Here is a 15,026-nt window from a genome sequence, read left to right as displayed (position 1 = left end):
GTGCATATGAAGACGTATGCTTTCTTCCAATTCATTAAATCGGGCTAATATGAATCAGGTGAATTGAGTTCTGCTTTTGGAAACTGGGTTAAGAAGGGGTGCACCGTTCCTGGAGGTACTGCAATACCAGGTCAATGCGTGGAGTGGACAGAGCAAGCTCTTTTTCCATCTCCCTGTTCTAAAAATCCATTTAATATATGGTCCCCAGATAGGGGACGTATCAGATATTAAACTGATAAGAACAGATTTTTTTTTTTGATTTAACAGCATCTTTATTATCATGCACTACTCACAAAAAGGTAACAAACCGTGTACAGTGCCGCAGCCCCGTACACACAGAAATATACAATCCTTCTTACATAGCCATAGAGTACGACGCACTAAACTATACATCACGCTCCTATGCTTATCCATAACACTCAAGCTGAAAGAAAAAGTTAGACAATAAATAACGACGAACCGGCGATTGGGGGATGGGGGTAGGGGAAAAGGGGGATAGGGTGGGGAAATCACAGGCCCGAAGCTTTATTGAAAGACGCACATAACGGGAAAAGGAGGGAGGGGGCATGGAAGAGGTCTAAACCTCCTCCTCGGCGCTGTCGTCCGGACTGTCCATGATGGAATAGTCTCTGAGCAGGCTGTGGATCAGCCTGCGGCAATCCTGGATAGACATCCTCTCCCTCTTCAAGATGAGCCGGTTCCTGGCGACCCAAATAGCGTCCTTAAAGCAGTTCATAAGGCGCCAAGCCTCCTGGATGGCTCCAACGGTGTGAGTCCCAGGGAAGAGTCCATAAAGTACGGAATGGTACGATAGGCTCCCTCTGGGGACGGAGTTCCTCAGGTCATCCTCCAGGGCAACCAACAGGCGCTGTGCGAAACGGCAGTCCCAAAAGGCGTGCAGCGATGTTTCCTCCACGAAGGGGCACCTTGGGCAGTACCGGGTTTTGCACAGGTTCCGGGCGTGCATGAATGACCGGACGGGCAGTCCGCCCTGTATCGCCATCCATGACAAGTCCTTGTGCCCGTTGGTCAATCCAGCCGATGACACGTTTGTCCAAACAGTCTCCAGTGTGTCGTGATGAAGTCCTGGAATGTTCTCCATTTCGTCCTTGGCTCTGATGAGTTTGTGGATAGTCTTTGGCTTCCACAAATCAGGCTTGAGTCCCTCCAGTTGGTGTTCCCTCACAAACCGAACCACGTCTCCGTAGAACCATGGCGCCGTCCAGTTGTAGGGGAAGGAGCTGTCCCACTTGTCCCAGCCTAACCGTCTCCAAAGGGGGAGCAGGAAGAAGCGAGACATGGACCCACCCGCGGAACCTCTCTTGACTCGCAGAGTTCGGCGAACGCAGTCACATACGAAGGAGGATCGCAGGAGGGTGGGGATATCGGGTACGCCCTTCCCACCCTTGCGAGGATCCTTGTACATGATGCTCCGCTTTACTCTGTCCATCTTGGATCCCCAGACAAAACGAAACACCGTCCTGGTAATGGCCCTGCACACGGTGGCAAGGGGGGGCCAGGCCTGGGCCGTGTACTGCAGCACGGGCAGTACCTCGTTACGCAGGACCAGTGCTTTGCCCTCACAGGTGAGGCGTCTGAGGCTCCACAGACCGATCCGTTGGGTGATCTTGGTCAAGCGTTCCTCCCAGGACTTGAGGGCTGCTCCTTCCTTCCCGAACCAGACTCCAAGAACCTTGATGAAATCCGGCTGGATGCTGAAGGGGAAGGGGGCGGAAGAGGCCGGCTGCCAGTCCCCGAAGAGCATGGCTTCCGACTTCCCGCAGTTGACTTTGGCTCCCGAAGCCCGTCCGAAGGTCTCACAGGTCTGGACGAGGGTGTCGACTGAGCGCCGGTCCGCGCAGAAGACGGTCACGTCGTCCATGTAGAGCGAGCACTTGACCTCGAAGCGTTCTGGTCCTGGTGCGGTGATCCCTCTGATCTCTCCATTCCGCCGGATAGCCTCTGCAAAGAGTTCTATAACACAAACAAAAAGAAGAGGTGACAGAGGACAGCCTTGTCTGACCCCTGAGAGGACCGGGAAGGGGTCAGTCTTCCAGCCGTTTACCAACACCGAGCTGTGAATATCAAAATACATTAGTTGGACATACAAGCAAAACATGTTACCCAAACCTAACCTGTGCAGAGCTTTGCCCAGGAACTCATGGGAAACACGGTCGAAGGCCTTTTCCTGATCCAACGAGATCAGGGCTGCGTGCACCCGGCGGGCTTTGATGTACTCGACCGTGTCCCGCATGAGAGCCAGGCTGTCTGCGGTGCGACGTCCGGGGATGCCGCAGGTCTGATCCGGGTGGATGATCCGTCCGATAACAGTCTTCAATCTCGTTGCCATCGTCTTGGCCAGGATCTTGTAGTCGACGTTCAGAAGGGTGATGGGACGCCAATTCTTCAGGTCGCACCTCTCTCCTTTACGCTTGTACAGGATCGTGACCATTCCTTCCCTCAGAGATGGAGGCATTCTGCCCTCCACCACCATCTCCTCATACAGCCCTAACAGGTCCGGACAGATTAGGTCTCCCAGCGCTACATAGAGCTCTGCTGGGAGGCCGTCACTGCCCGGTGTCCTGCCAGAACTAAAGGATTTGGCGGCCGAGAGCAGCTCGTCCACCGTCAGAGGAACATCCATGGCCGCCGCGTCTGCAGGGTCAAGATGGTTAGTGATACCTGACAGGAACTTATCGGCGGCCTCGGGGTCAGTAGTCTTGCGGGCGTAGAGTTCGCTGTAGAAGTCGCTGACGACCTTCATCACGTTCTCTTTCCCGCGTCGCATGCTGCCACTCTCGTCTCGTAGTTCATTCATGGGCGTGTGACCGGCGTGGAGTTTCCTGAAAAAGAACGAGTTACATTTCTCACCCTTCTCCAGGTTCTCCACTTTGGAACGGAAGACAATTCGCTCGGACTCCTCCTCGAAGTGCCTTTTCAGGCTCCTCTTAGTCTCCTCCAGCTCCTCTCTCACGTCCCAGCCGCATCGAAGAAGGTCCTGCAGGGAACGCAGCTCACGCTGGAGTCTCCTGAAGTCCCTCCTCTTCAGACCCGCCTGTTGTTGACTCTTTGCCTGAAAGAAGAAACGGAACTCGAGTTTAACGTATTCCCACCAGTCAGAAACAGACTGGAAGCCCGCCTTGTAGGCCCGCCACGTGGAGTAGGCAGCTCTAAGCTCCTCCAGAATCTCACCCTTTTCCAGCAGAGAGCAGTTCAGCTTCCAGGAGCCCGGGCCAATGGGGAAGCCATGGCCCAGCACACCTTGAAAGTGAATGGCTCTGTGGTCAGAGAAGAAGCAGGGGACCATCGAGTGCCCACTCCGCCCAACCGCCCGAGAGGTAAACACAAAGTCAATCCTGGAACGCAGCGAGCCATCGGATCGGCACCATGAATAGTTCACGGATCCGTGTCCGATGGAGCCAACAACGTCCACAAGAGAGGCTTCGGTCACCATCTCAATGAGCAGTTTGGATGTGACGTCCAACTTGGCAGCCGTTCCAGAACTGCGTCCATCCTCCTCAATCGGGCAGTTGAAATCCCCGGCCATCACTACCGTCCTGGCAGTAGCGAGCTGAGGGCGCAGGGCTTGGAGGAGCTCCAGTCGATCGCTCTTCACAGGAGAAGCGTACACATTGATGAACCTGACAGGTTCTCCCGCCCAGGTGCCATCCACGAGCAGTAACCTGCCGCAGACGATTTCCTGAACAGAGTCCAATGTGAAGGCGCTTCCCCTGATCAGCACGGCGACCCCCGCGGACCTACAGTCGCCTCCGCCGGACCAGTAGGATGGGCCAAGGGTCCACTCCCTGGCCAGATGGTTGAAGGACCTAGAGGAGGGAAGGGAGCATTCCTGCAGGAAAAATACATCACTAGACTGAGTGTTAAGGAACGCAAAAATTGTCTGACGTCGGAACTTGTCTCTGATGCTCCTAACATTAATGGAAAAGGTGTTAATGTTAGCAGTCATTGGAGGAAAGAGAAAGTTAGCGCAGGCGGTGTGCCTTAGTTACCACTCCGGTCGGGCGGTTCTTCCTCTTTGGCACCTGCTGGTAAGGGTATCTCCAGCAGACCCTCTTCTTCTAGCTGATCGAGCAGGGATGGTGCCTCAGTGGCTTCCGACTCCTCCATTTCTTCTTCGGCCACAAGGGACTCCACCATCTGCTCCAACACGTCCGGTTCTGGGAGGAGGCCATCCTCCTCTTCCTGGGGTGGATTGGGATCCACAATGAACAGCTTGGAAGGTTCTGCGACAGGACTATCTTCCACCTTCCTTTTCCTTTGGCCTGTACCTGAGGAGACAAGAGCTGGAAAATCCTCCTCGGTGAAAAGTGCAAGAGTGCTGAGGTCCTCTGCTCTCATGGTCTGGGGAGGGAGAGTGGGCTTTGGGGGGGGGGTGAGGAGACCAACTGAGGAGTAGGGAAATGAGGTGGAGGTAGTGGAATCCTCAGTAGGGTTGGCCGGGGGGGGAGGGGTTTGGACAGGGGTGGCAGGGGGGGGGACCAGGGAGGGGGCAACAGTTTTCTTACCCTTTTTCCTGGACTCCGTGGCTGCTGGGGCATCGGCTGGAGCCACGGTCGCCGGGTTCTTGGCCGCCTTGTCCTTGGCCTCTGTGGCCTTGGTCGTAGCTGCCTTGGTCGACGAAGCTGTGACTACCCGATACTGGGTCACCGCGGCAACCCTTGCCCAGGATTTCTCCCGCTGTGGGCAGTCCTTGTAAAGGTGGTCCGCCTGTCCACATAGGTTGCAAGTCTTCTTCTTTGGGCAGTCCTTGGAGCTGTGTCCCGTCACCCGGCAAACCCTGCAGGCGTCCTCCTTGCAGGTCTTCATCGAATGCCCTTTCCCGCCACATTTCCTGCAGTTGTGTGGCATGTCCGGGTAGTAGATGAGACCAAAGGAGTTTCCCAGAGAGAATGTCGGGGGCAGGTGCTGGAGACCATCCTCGGATGCTGGTTCCCTGTAGAGTCGAACGGTTACTGACCACTTACCCGTCCAGAATCCGTTGCCGTTAAGGATGTGGGATGGCTCCCTCACCACTGTGCAGAGACGTCCCAGGAACGTGGAGATGTCTCTTCCTGGGGTGTGCGGGTTCCGCATGGAGACCGTGATCCTCTTCTCATCCCTCTGTATAGGACAGGATCCTAAAAAAGAATGAAAAGGGGAGTCCGGCATCGCTGCGTTCATCGCCTCCCAGTATCTCCTGCAGGCATTCACCGTGGCAAAGGTTACCAGAAAAATGCCAGTCATGAAGGTCTGGACACTCAGGGTTTCCGCCCTGGAGAAGCCCTGATCCAGAATCATCTTCTTGCAGAACACGTCGCTGGACATGTCCGGCAACCTACCATCCACCGCCTTTAGCTTCAGGGCGACCGTCTGCCGCATCCAAGGCTCCAGGGTTGGAGCCTTTTCAGGCGGCGTCCGGGCTCCCTCCGGCTGGCTGGCGTCGGAGGTAGGGGCCTCTTGGGCCGAAGAAGCCTCTGGATGAGCCTTCCTGGAGGTCCCTGGGTCCTGAGCCTTCTTGGCTGCCTTCTCTGGCTTGCTTGCCATGGCTGGTTCCTGCTTGAGTTCCCGGAGCTGGATCTTGGATTCTTCTCCGGGTGTCTTCTCCCGCTGTGTTCCTCCTCGAAGTTCCTCTGGTCTCCCCAAGTCTTCTCCGAGCCTTCGTCTTCTTGCTTCTTTCTGCCAAGCTCTTCTTCCGTCCGATCTCCCTCTTCCGGTCTCGGCTGGGCTTCGGAGCTCGTCTCCCTGATCGTATCTCGTCAAGTGTAGCTAGCTCAGTTTGTTCTGATAAGAACAGATACTACACTTGATCTTAGCCAAAAGGCCGAGAAGCGATAACCAGAATTGGTTTGGGCCTCGAGTGGCACCCTGGCCTATGCCGGACACATCTTAGGGAGAGAGAGCGAGAGGGAGACAAACCCACGCCTACACAAGACATTTTGTCACCCAAGCCAACCCTTGAAAAGGCTGCTTTGCAGAGCCAAAACAAGAAGAATGGTGCGTTTTGCAGCCGCCGCCCACTGCAATGAATCTGAATAACTCCTCCTTTAGGGCGCAAGCAACTCCCCTCCCCCTTGCAGTCTTTCCAATTCACGATACAAAAAGACGGACAGGACAGGTTGCCTGACTTTCCGTCACTGCCACCCTTTGCCATCCTTACCCGTAGAAAGCCCTTTCATCATCCCCAAACCCTAATCTTTTCCCTTTCCTTCCCAGCCCCCAAACCCTGCCCTCTGTACCTTTCTCACCACCCGCTTCCCTTCTCCTGTCATCCCCCTACCACCCGGGAAAAAAAGAGATTGCCCCCTCCTTCCACTAGCCCACCCTCCCACCCAAAGAACAACTTCTTCTGCGCAGCTTGTTTTCTAGGCAGCAGCGCTATTGTGATGTCATCGGGGGGCATTGTGACAAGCCGCCAGTGTTCCGTCTCTTCATGTTGTGCACAGTTCAAACGGAAAATACATCAACAGGCAGACTACAGAAAAGCTTACTATCAAAGGTTAGAGGGGGGCTTTCTCAGAGGGCTTTTTACAGTTTTTCTATTCCCAATTAGCCGTTTAAGTGTACTTATTGAAAGTAGTAATTCTTTCATAGGCCGCCCTTTCTTAGTATTTGACGTTCCTTATATTGCGGTATGAGGCTTCGCAGTAGGTTGCAAACATTCATCACCCATGACTGTCCCCAATTGAGCTCAGAAGCTCAATGTCTATCATGACCTCTCTTTTAGAATGTCCAAGAGCAAGCAAACTATTCCTCCAGGAGAGGGCGCCAACAGACTACTAAAGAGATCATCATTACTCAAAGAAAACCCCAAAAACCAATGCATGATAGGAATAAACAGGTAACTTTCTTTGGAGTGGAAGCGGAGAGATCGCACCAGATGCCAATTCTAGATGTTATCACACCTGTGGTCACTGCAGCAGCAGGTGAATCCACTTTGTCCAAAAGGGATCTATTCCATTCAATTGCAAATGATCTAGATAAGACAGAGAACTGCAGCACGGGGACATAGCCGAGTTGGTCAGGTTGAGTGGTGATGAGTTTGCTATTTGGATGAATAAAGAAAGTCAAAAGTGTGAAAGATAAAAAACAAAAGGAGGAAGTGTGAAAAGTGAATGGGCCAAATTGAGGTGCATATGAAGACGTATGCTTTCTTCCAATTCATTAAATCGGGCTAATATGAATCAGGTGAATTGAGTTCTGCTTTTGGAAACTGGGTTAAGAAGGGGTGCACCGTTCCTGGAGGTACTGCAATACCAGGTCAATGCGTGGAGTGGACAGAGCAAGCTCTTTTTCCATCTCCCTGTTCTAAAAATCCATTTAATATATGGTCCCCAGATAGGGGACGTATCAGATATTAAACTGATAAGAACAGATTTTTTTTTTTGATTTAACAGCATCTTTATTATCATGCACTACTCACAAAAAGGTAACAAACCGTGTACAGTGCCGCAGCCCCGTACACACAGAAATATACAATCCTTCTTACATAGCCATAGAGTACGACGCACTAAACTATACATCACGCTCCTATGCTTATCCATAACACTCAAGCTGAAAGAAAAAGTTAGACAATAAATAACGACGAACCGGCGATTGGGGGATGGGGGTAGGGGAAAAGGGGGATAGGGTGGGGAAATCACAGGCCCGAAGCTTTATTGAAAGACGCACATAACGGGAAAAGGAGGGAGGGGGCATGGAAGAGGTCTAAACCTCCTCCTCGGCGCTGTCGTCCGGACTGTCCATGATGGAATAGTCTCTGAGCAGGCTGTGGATCAGCCTGCGGCAATCCTGGATAGACATCCTCTCCCTCTTCAAGATGAGCCGGTTCCTGGCGACCCAAATAGCGTCCTTAAAGCAGTTCATAAGGCGCCAAGCCTCCTGGATGGCTCCAACGGTGTGAGTCCCAGGGAAGAGTCCATAAAGTACGGAATGGTACGATAGGCTCCCTCTGGGGACGGAGTTCCTCAGGTCATCCTCCAGGGCAACCAACAGGCGCTGTGCGAAACGGCAGTCCCAAAAGGCGTGCAGCGATGTTTCCTCCACGAAGGGGCACCTTGGGCAGTACCGGGTTTTGCACAGGTTCCGGGCGTGCATGAATGACCGGACGGGCAGTCCGCCCTGTATCGCCATCCATGACAAGTCCTTGTGCCCGTTGGTCAATCCAGCCGATGACACGTTTGTCCAAACAGTCTCCAGTGTGTCGTGATGAAGTCCTGGAATGTTCTCCATTTCGTCCTTGGCTCTGATGAGTTTGTGGATAGTCTTTGGCTTCCACAAATCAGGCTTGAGTCCCTCCAGTTGGTGTTCCCTCACAAACCGAACCACGTCTCCGTAGAACCATGGCGCCGTCCAGTTGTAGGGGAAGGAGCTGTCCCACTTGTCCCAGCCTAACCGTCTCCAAAGGGGGAGCAGGAAGAAGCGAGACATGGACCCACCCGCGGAACCTCTCTTGACTCGCAGAGTTCGGCGAACGCAGTCACATACGAAGGAGGATCGCAGGAGGGTGGGGATATCGGGTACGCCCTTCCCACCCTTGCGAGGATCCTTGTACATGATGCTCCGCTTTACTCTGTCCATCTTGGATCCCCAGACAAAACGAAACACCGTCCTGGTAATGGCCCTGCACACGGTGGCAAGGGGGGGCCAGGCCTGGGCCGTGTACTGCAGCACGGGCAGTACCTCGTTACGCAGGACCAGTGCTTTGCCCTCACAGGTGAGGCGTCTGAGGCTCCACAGACCGATCCGTTGGGTGATCTTGGTCAAGCGTTCCTCCCAGGACTTGAGGGCTGCTCCTTCCTTCCCGAACCAGACTCCAAGAACCTTGATGAAATCCGGCTGGATGCTGAAGGGGAAGGGGGCGGAAGAGGCCGGCTGCCAGTCCCCGAAGAGCATGGCTTCCGACTTCCCGCAGTTGACTTTGGCTCCCGAAGCCCGTCCGAAGGTCTCACAGGTCTGGACGAGGGTGTCGACTGAGCGCCGGTCCGCGCAGAAGACGGTCACGTCGTCCATGTAGAGCGAGCACTTGACCTCGAAGCGTTCTGGTCCTGGTGCGGTGATCCCTCTGATCTCTCCATTCCGCCGGATAGCCTCTGCAAAGAGTTCTATAACACAAACAAAAAGAAGAGGTGACAGAGGACAGCCTTGTCTGACCCCTGAGAGGACCGGGAAGGGGTCAGTCTTCCAGCCGTTTACCAACACCGAGCTGTGAATATCAAAATACATTAGTTGGACATACAAGCAAAACATGTTACCCAAACCTAACCTGTGCAGAGCTTTGCCCAGGAACTCATGGGAAACACGGTCGAAGGCCTTTTCCTGATCCAACGAGATCAGGGCTGCGTGCACCCGGCGGGCTTTGATGTACTCGACCGTGTCCCGCATGAGAGCCAGGCTGTCTGCGGTGCGACGTCCGGGGATGCCGCAGGTCTGATCCGGGTGGATGATCCGTCCGATAACAGTCTTCAATCTCGTTGCCATCGTCTTGGCCAGGATCTTGTAGTCGACGTTCAGAAGGGTGATGGGACGCCAATTCTTCAGGTCGCACCTCTCTCCTTTACGCTTGTACAGGATCGTGACCATTCCTTCCCTCAGAGATGGAGGCATTCTGCCCTCCACCACCATCTCCTCATACAGCCCTAACAGGTCCGGACAGATTAGGTCTCCCAGCGCTACATAGAGCTCTGCTGGGAGGCCGTCACTGCCCGGTGTCCTGCCAGAACTAAAGGATTTGGCGGCCGAGAGCAGCTCGTCCACCGTCAGAGGAACATCCATGGCCGCCGCGTCTGCAGGGTCAAGATGGTTAGTGATACCTGACAGGAACTTATCGGCGGCCTCGGGGTCAGTAGTCTTGCGGGCGTAGAGTTCGCTGTAGAAGTCGCTGACGACCTTCATCACGTTCTCTTTCCCGCGTCGCATGCTGCCACTCTCGTCTCGTAGTTCATTCATGGGCGTGTGACCGGCGTGGAGTTTCCTGAAAAAGAACGAGTTACATTTCTCACCCTTCTCCAGGTTCTCCACTTTGGAACGGAAGACAATTCGCTCGGACTCCTCCTCGAAGTGCCTTTTCAGGCTCCTCTTAGTCTCCTCCAGCTCCTCTCTCACGTCCCAGCCGCATCGAAGAAGGTCCTGCAGGGAACGCAGCTCACGCTGGAGTCTCCTGAAGTCCCTCCTCTTCAGACCCGCCTGTTGTTGACTCTTTGCCTGAAAGAAGAAACGGAACTCGAGTTTAACGTATTCCCACCAGTCAGAAACAGACTGGAAGCCCGCCTTGTAGGCCCGCCACGTGGAGTAGGCAGCTCTAAGCTCCTCCAGAATCTCACCCTTTTCCAGCAGAGAGCAGTTCAGCTTCCAGGAGCCCGGGCCAATGGGGAAGCCATGGCCCAGCACACCTTGAAAGTGAATGGCTCTGTGGTCAGAGAAGAAGCAGGGGACCATCGAGTGCCCACTCCGCCCAACCGCCCGAGAGGTAAACACAAAGTCAATCCTGGAACGCAGCGAGCCATCGGATCGGCACCATGAATAGTTCACGGATCCGTGTCCGATGGAGCCAACAACGTCCACAAGAGAGGCTTCGGTCACCATCTCAATGAGCAGTTTGGATGTGACGTCCAACTTGGCAGCCGTTCCAGAACTGCGTCCATCCTCCTCAATCGGGCAGTTGAAATCCCCGGCCATCACTACCGTCCTGGCAGTAGCGAGCTGAGGGCGCAGGGCTTGGAGGAGCTCCAGTCGATCGCTCTTCACAGGAGAAGCGTACACATTGATGAACCTGACAGGTTCTCCCGCCCAGGTGCCATCCACGAGCAGTAACCTGCCGCAGACGATTTCCTGAACAGAGTCCAATGTGAAGGCGCTTCCCCTGATCAGCACGGCGACCCCCGCGGACCTACAGTCGCCTCCGCCGGACCAGTAGGATGGGCCATGGGTCCACTCCCTGGCCAGATGGTTGAAGGACCTAGAGGAGGGAAGGGAGCATTCCTGCAGGAAAAATACATCACTAGACTGAGTGTTAAGGAACGCAAAAATTGTCTGACGTCGGAACTTGTCTCTGATGCTCCTAACATTAATGGAAAAGGTGTTAATGTTAGCAGTCATTGGAGGAAAGAGAAAGTTAGCGCAGGCGGTGTGCCTTAGTTACCACTCCGGTCGGGCGGTTCTTCCTCTTTGGCACCTGCTGGTAAGGGTATCTCCAGCAGACCCTCTTCTTCTAGCTGATCGAGCAGGGATGGTGCCTCAGTGGCTTCCGACTCCTCCATTTCTTCTTCGGCCACAAGGGACTCCACCATCTGCTCCAACACGTCCGGTTCTGGGAGGAGGCCATCCTCCTCTTCCTGGGGTGGATTGGGATCCACAATGAACAGCTTGGAAGGTTCTGCGACAGGACTATCTTCCACCTTCCTTTTCCTTTGGCCTGTACCTGAGGAGACAAGAGCTGGAAAATCCTCCTCGGTGAAAAGTGCAAGAGTGCTGAGGTCCTCTGCTCTCATGGTCTGGGGAGGGAGAGTGGGCTTTGGGGGGGGGGTGAGGAGACCAACTGAGGAGTAGGGAAATGAGGTGGAGGTAGTGGAATCCTCAGTAGGGTTGGCCGGGGGGGGAGGGGTTTGGACAGGGGTGGCAGGGGGGGGGACCAGGGAGGGGGCAACAGTTTTCTTACCCTTTTTCCTGGACTCCGTGGCTGCTGGGGCATCGGCTGGAGCCACGGTCGCCGGGTTCTTGGCCGCCTTGTCCTTGGCCTCTGTGGCCTTGGTCGTAGCTGCCTTGGTCGACGAAGCTGTGACTACCCGATACTGGGTCACCGCGGCAACCCTTGCCCAGGATTTCTCCCGCTGTGGGCAGTCCTTGTAAAGGTGGTCCGCCTGTCCACATAGGTTGCAAGTCTTCTTCTTTGGGCAGTCCTTGGAGCTGTGTCCCGTCACCCGGCAAACCCTGCAGGCGTCCTCCTTGCAGGTCTTCATCGAATGCCCTTTCCCGCCACATTTCCTGCAGTTGTGTGGCATGTCCGGGTAGTAGATGAGACCAAAGGAGTTTCCCAGAGAGAATGTCGGGGGCAGGTGCTGGAGACCATCCTCGGATGCTGGTTCCCTGTAGAGTCGAACGGTTACTGACCACTTACCCGTCCAGAATCCGTTGCCGTTAAGGATGTGGGATGGCTCCCTCACCACTGTGCAGAGACGTCCCAGGAACGTGGAGATGTCTCTTCCTGGGGTGTGCGGGTTCCGCATGGAGACCGTGATCCTCTTCTCATCCCTCTGTATAGGACAGGATCCTAAAAAAGAATGAAAAGGGGAGTCCGGCATCGCTGCGTTCATCGCCTCCCAGTATCTCCTGCAGGCATTCACCGTGGCAAAGGTTACCAGAAAAATGCCAGTCATGAAGGTCTGGACACTCAGGGTTTCCGCCCTGGAGAAGCCCTGATCCAGAATCATCTTCTTGCAGAACACGTCGCTGGACATGTCCGGCAACCTACCATCCACCGCCTTTAGCTTCAGGGCGACCGTCTGCCGCATCCAAGGCTCCAGGGTTGGAGCCTTTTCAGGCGGCGTCCGGGCTCCCTCCGGCTGGCTGGCGTCGGAGGTAGGGGCCTCTTGGGCCGAAGAAGCCTCTGGATGAGCCTTCCTGGAGGTCCCTGGGTCCTGAGCCTTCTTGGCTGCCTTCTCTGGCTTGCTTGCCATGGCTGGTTCCTGCTTGAGTTCCCGGAGCTGGATCTTGGATTCTTCTCCGGGTGTCTTCTCCCGCTGTGTTCCTCCTCGAAGTTCCTCTGGTCTCCCCAAGTCTTCTCCGAGCCTTCGTCTTCTTGCTTCTTTCTGCCAAGCTCTTCTTCCGTCCGATCTCCCTCTTCCGGTCTCGGCTGGGCTTCGGAGCTCGTCTCCCTGATCGTATCTCGTCAAGTGTAGCTAGCTCAGTTTGTTCTGATAAGAACAGATACTACACTTGATCTTAGCCAAAAGGCCGAGAAGCGATAACCAGAATTGGTTTGGGCCTCGAGTGGCACCCTGGCCTATGCCGGACACATCTTAGGGAGAGAGAGCGAGAGGGAGACAAACCCACGCCTACACAAGACATTTTGTCACCCAAGCCAACCCTTGAAAAGGCTGCTTTGCAGAGCCAAAACAAGAAGAATGGTGCGTTTTGCAGCCGCCGCCCACTGCAATGAATCTGAATAACTCCTCCTTTAGGGCGCAAGCAACTCCCCTCCCCCTTGCAGTCTTTCCAATTCACGATACAAAAAGACGGACAGGACAGGTTGCCTGACTTTCCGTCACTGCCACCCTTTGCCATCCTTACCCGTAGAAAGCCCTTTCATCATCCCCAAACCCTAATCTTTTCCCTTTCCTTCCCAGCCCCCAAACCCTGCCCTCTGTACCTTTCTCACCACCCGCTTCCCTTCTCCTGTCATCCCCCTACCACCCGGGAAAAAAAGAGATTGCCCCCTCCTTCCACTAGCCCACCCTCCCACCCAAAGAACAACTTCTTCTGCGCAGCTTGTTTTCTAGGCAGCAGCGCTATTGTGATGTCATCGGGGGGCATTGTGACAAGCCGCCAGTGTTCCGTCTCTTCATGTTGTGCACAGTTCAAACGGAAAATACATCAACAGGCAGACTACAGAAAAGCTTACTATCAAAGGTTAGAGGGGGGCTTTCTCAGAGGGCTTTTTACAGTTTTTCTATTCCCAATTAGCCGTTTAAGTGTACTTATTGAAAGTAGTAATTCTTTCATAGGCCGCCCTTTCTTAGTATTTGACGTTCCTTATATTGCGGTATGAGGCTTCGCAGTAGGTTGCAAACATTCATCACCCATGACTGTCCCCAATTGAGCTCAGAAGCTCAATGTCTATCATGACCTCTCTTTTAGAATGTCCAAGAGCAAGCAAACTATTCCTCCAGGAGAGGGCGCCAACAGACTACTAAAGAGATCATCATTACTCAAAGAAAACCCCAAAAACCAATGCATGATAGGAATAAACAGGTAACTTTCTTTGGAGTGGAAGCGGAGAGATCGCACCAGATGCCAATTCTAGATGTTATCACACCTGTGGTCACTGCAGCAGCAGGTGAATCCACTTTGTCCAAAAGGGATCTATTCCATTCAATTGCAAATGATCTAGATAAGACAGAGAACTGCAGCACGGGGACATAGCCGAGTTGGTCAGGTTGAGTGGTGATGAGTTTGCTATTTGGATGAATAAAGAAAGTCAAAAGTGTGAAAGATAAAAAACAAAAGGAGGAAGTGTGAAAAGTGAATGGGCCAAATTGAGGTGCATATGAAGACGTATGCTTTCTTCCAATTCATTAAATCGGGCTAATATGAATCAGGTGAATTGAGTTCTGCTTTTGGAAACTGGGTTAAGAAGGGGTGCACCGTTCCTGGAGGTACTGCAATACCAGGTCAATGCGTGGAGTGGACAGAGCAAGCTCTTTTTCCATCTCCCTGTTCTAAAAATCCATTTAATATATGGTCCCCAGATAGGGGACGTATCAGATATTAAACTGATAAGAACAGATACTACACTTGATCTTAGCCAAAAGGCCGAGAAGCGATAACCAGAATTGGTTTGGGCCTCGAGTGGCACCCTGGCCTATGCCGGACACATCTTAGGGAGAGAGAGCGAGAGGGAGACAAACCCACGCCTACACAAGACATTTTGTCACCCAAGCCAACCCTTGAAAAGGCTGCTTTGCAGAGCCAAAACAAGAAGAATGGTGCGTTTTGCAGCCGCCGCCCACTGCAATGAATCTGAATAACTCCTCCTTTAGGGCGCAAGCAACTCCCCTCCCCCTTGCAGTCTTTCCAATTCACGATACAAAAAGACGGACAGGACAGGTTGCCTGACTTTCCGTCACTGCCACCCTTTGCCATCCTTACCCGTAGAAAGCCCTTTCATCATCCCCAAACCCTAATCTTTTCCCTTTCCTTCCCAGCCCCCAAACCCTGCCCTCTGTACCTTTCTCACCACCCGCTTCCCTTCTCCTGTCATCCCCCTACCACCCGGGAAAAAAAGAGATTGCCCCCTCCTTCCACTAGCCCAC

General features: G+C 53.8%; 1 non-coding gene and 4 pseudogenes across 1 annotated transcript; all 5 read right to left on the bottom strand.

Moving 5' to 3' along the window:
• Positions 1-93: 93 nt before the first annotated feature.
• On the bottom strand, positions 94-303 carry LOC142265047 (U2 spliceosomal RNA; annotated as a pseudogene).
• Positions 304-5,743: 5,440 nt separating this feature from the next.
• LOC142265061 (U2 spliceosomal RNA) lies at positions 5,744-5,833 on the bottom strand (annotated as a pseudogene).
• Positions 5,834-7,220: 1,387 nt separating this feature from the next.
• LOC142265045 (U2 spliceosomal RNA) lies at positions 7,221-7,430 on the bottom strand (annotated as a pseudogene).
• A 5,440-nt stretch (positions 7,431-12,870) lies between these two features.
• On the bottom strand, positions 12,871-12,960 carry LOC142265060 (U2 spliceosomal RNA; annotated as a pseudogene).
• A 1,387-nt stretch (positions 12,961-14,347) lies between these two features.
• LOC142265007 (U2 spliceosomal RNA) lies at positions 14,348-14,538 on the bottom strand. The gene has a single exon (XR_012731403.1). It is a non-coding gene; the product is annotated as a U2 spliceosomal RNA (small nuclear RNA).
• Between the last annotated feature and the right edge of the window lie 488 nt (positions 14,539-15,026).

The sequence above is a fragment of the Anomaloglossus baeobatrachus genome, unplaced genomic scaffold (genome assembly GCF_048569485.1).
Source record: "Anomaloglossus baeobatrachus isolate aAnoBae1 unplaced genomic scaffold, aAnoBae1.hap1 Scaffold_2717, whole genome shotgun sequence".
Lineage (NCBI taxonomy): Eukaryota > Metazoa > Chordata > Amphibia > Anura > Aromobatidae > Anomaloglossus > Anomaloglossus baeobatrachus.
The sequence above is the reverse complement of the archived record's forward strand: the minus strand, read 5'-3'. Positions and strand labels throughout refer to the sequence as shown.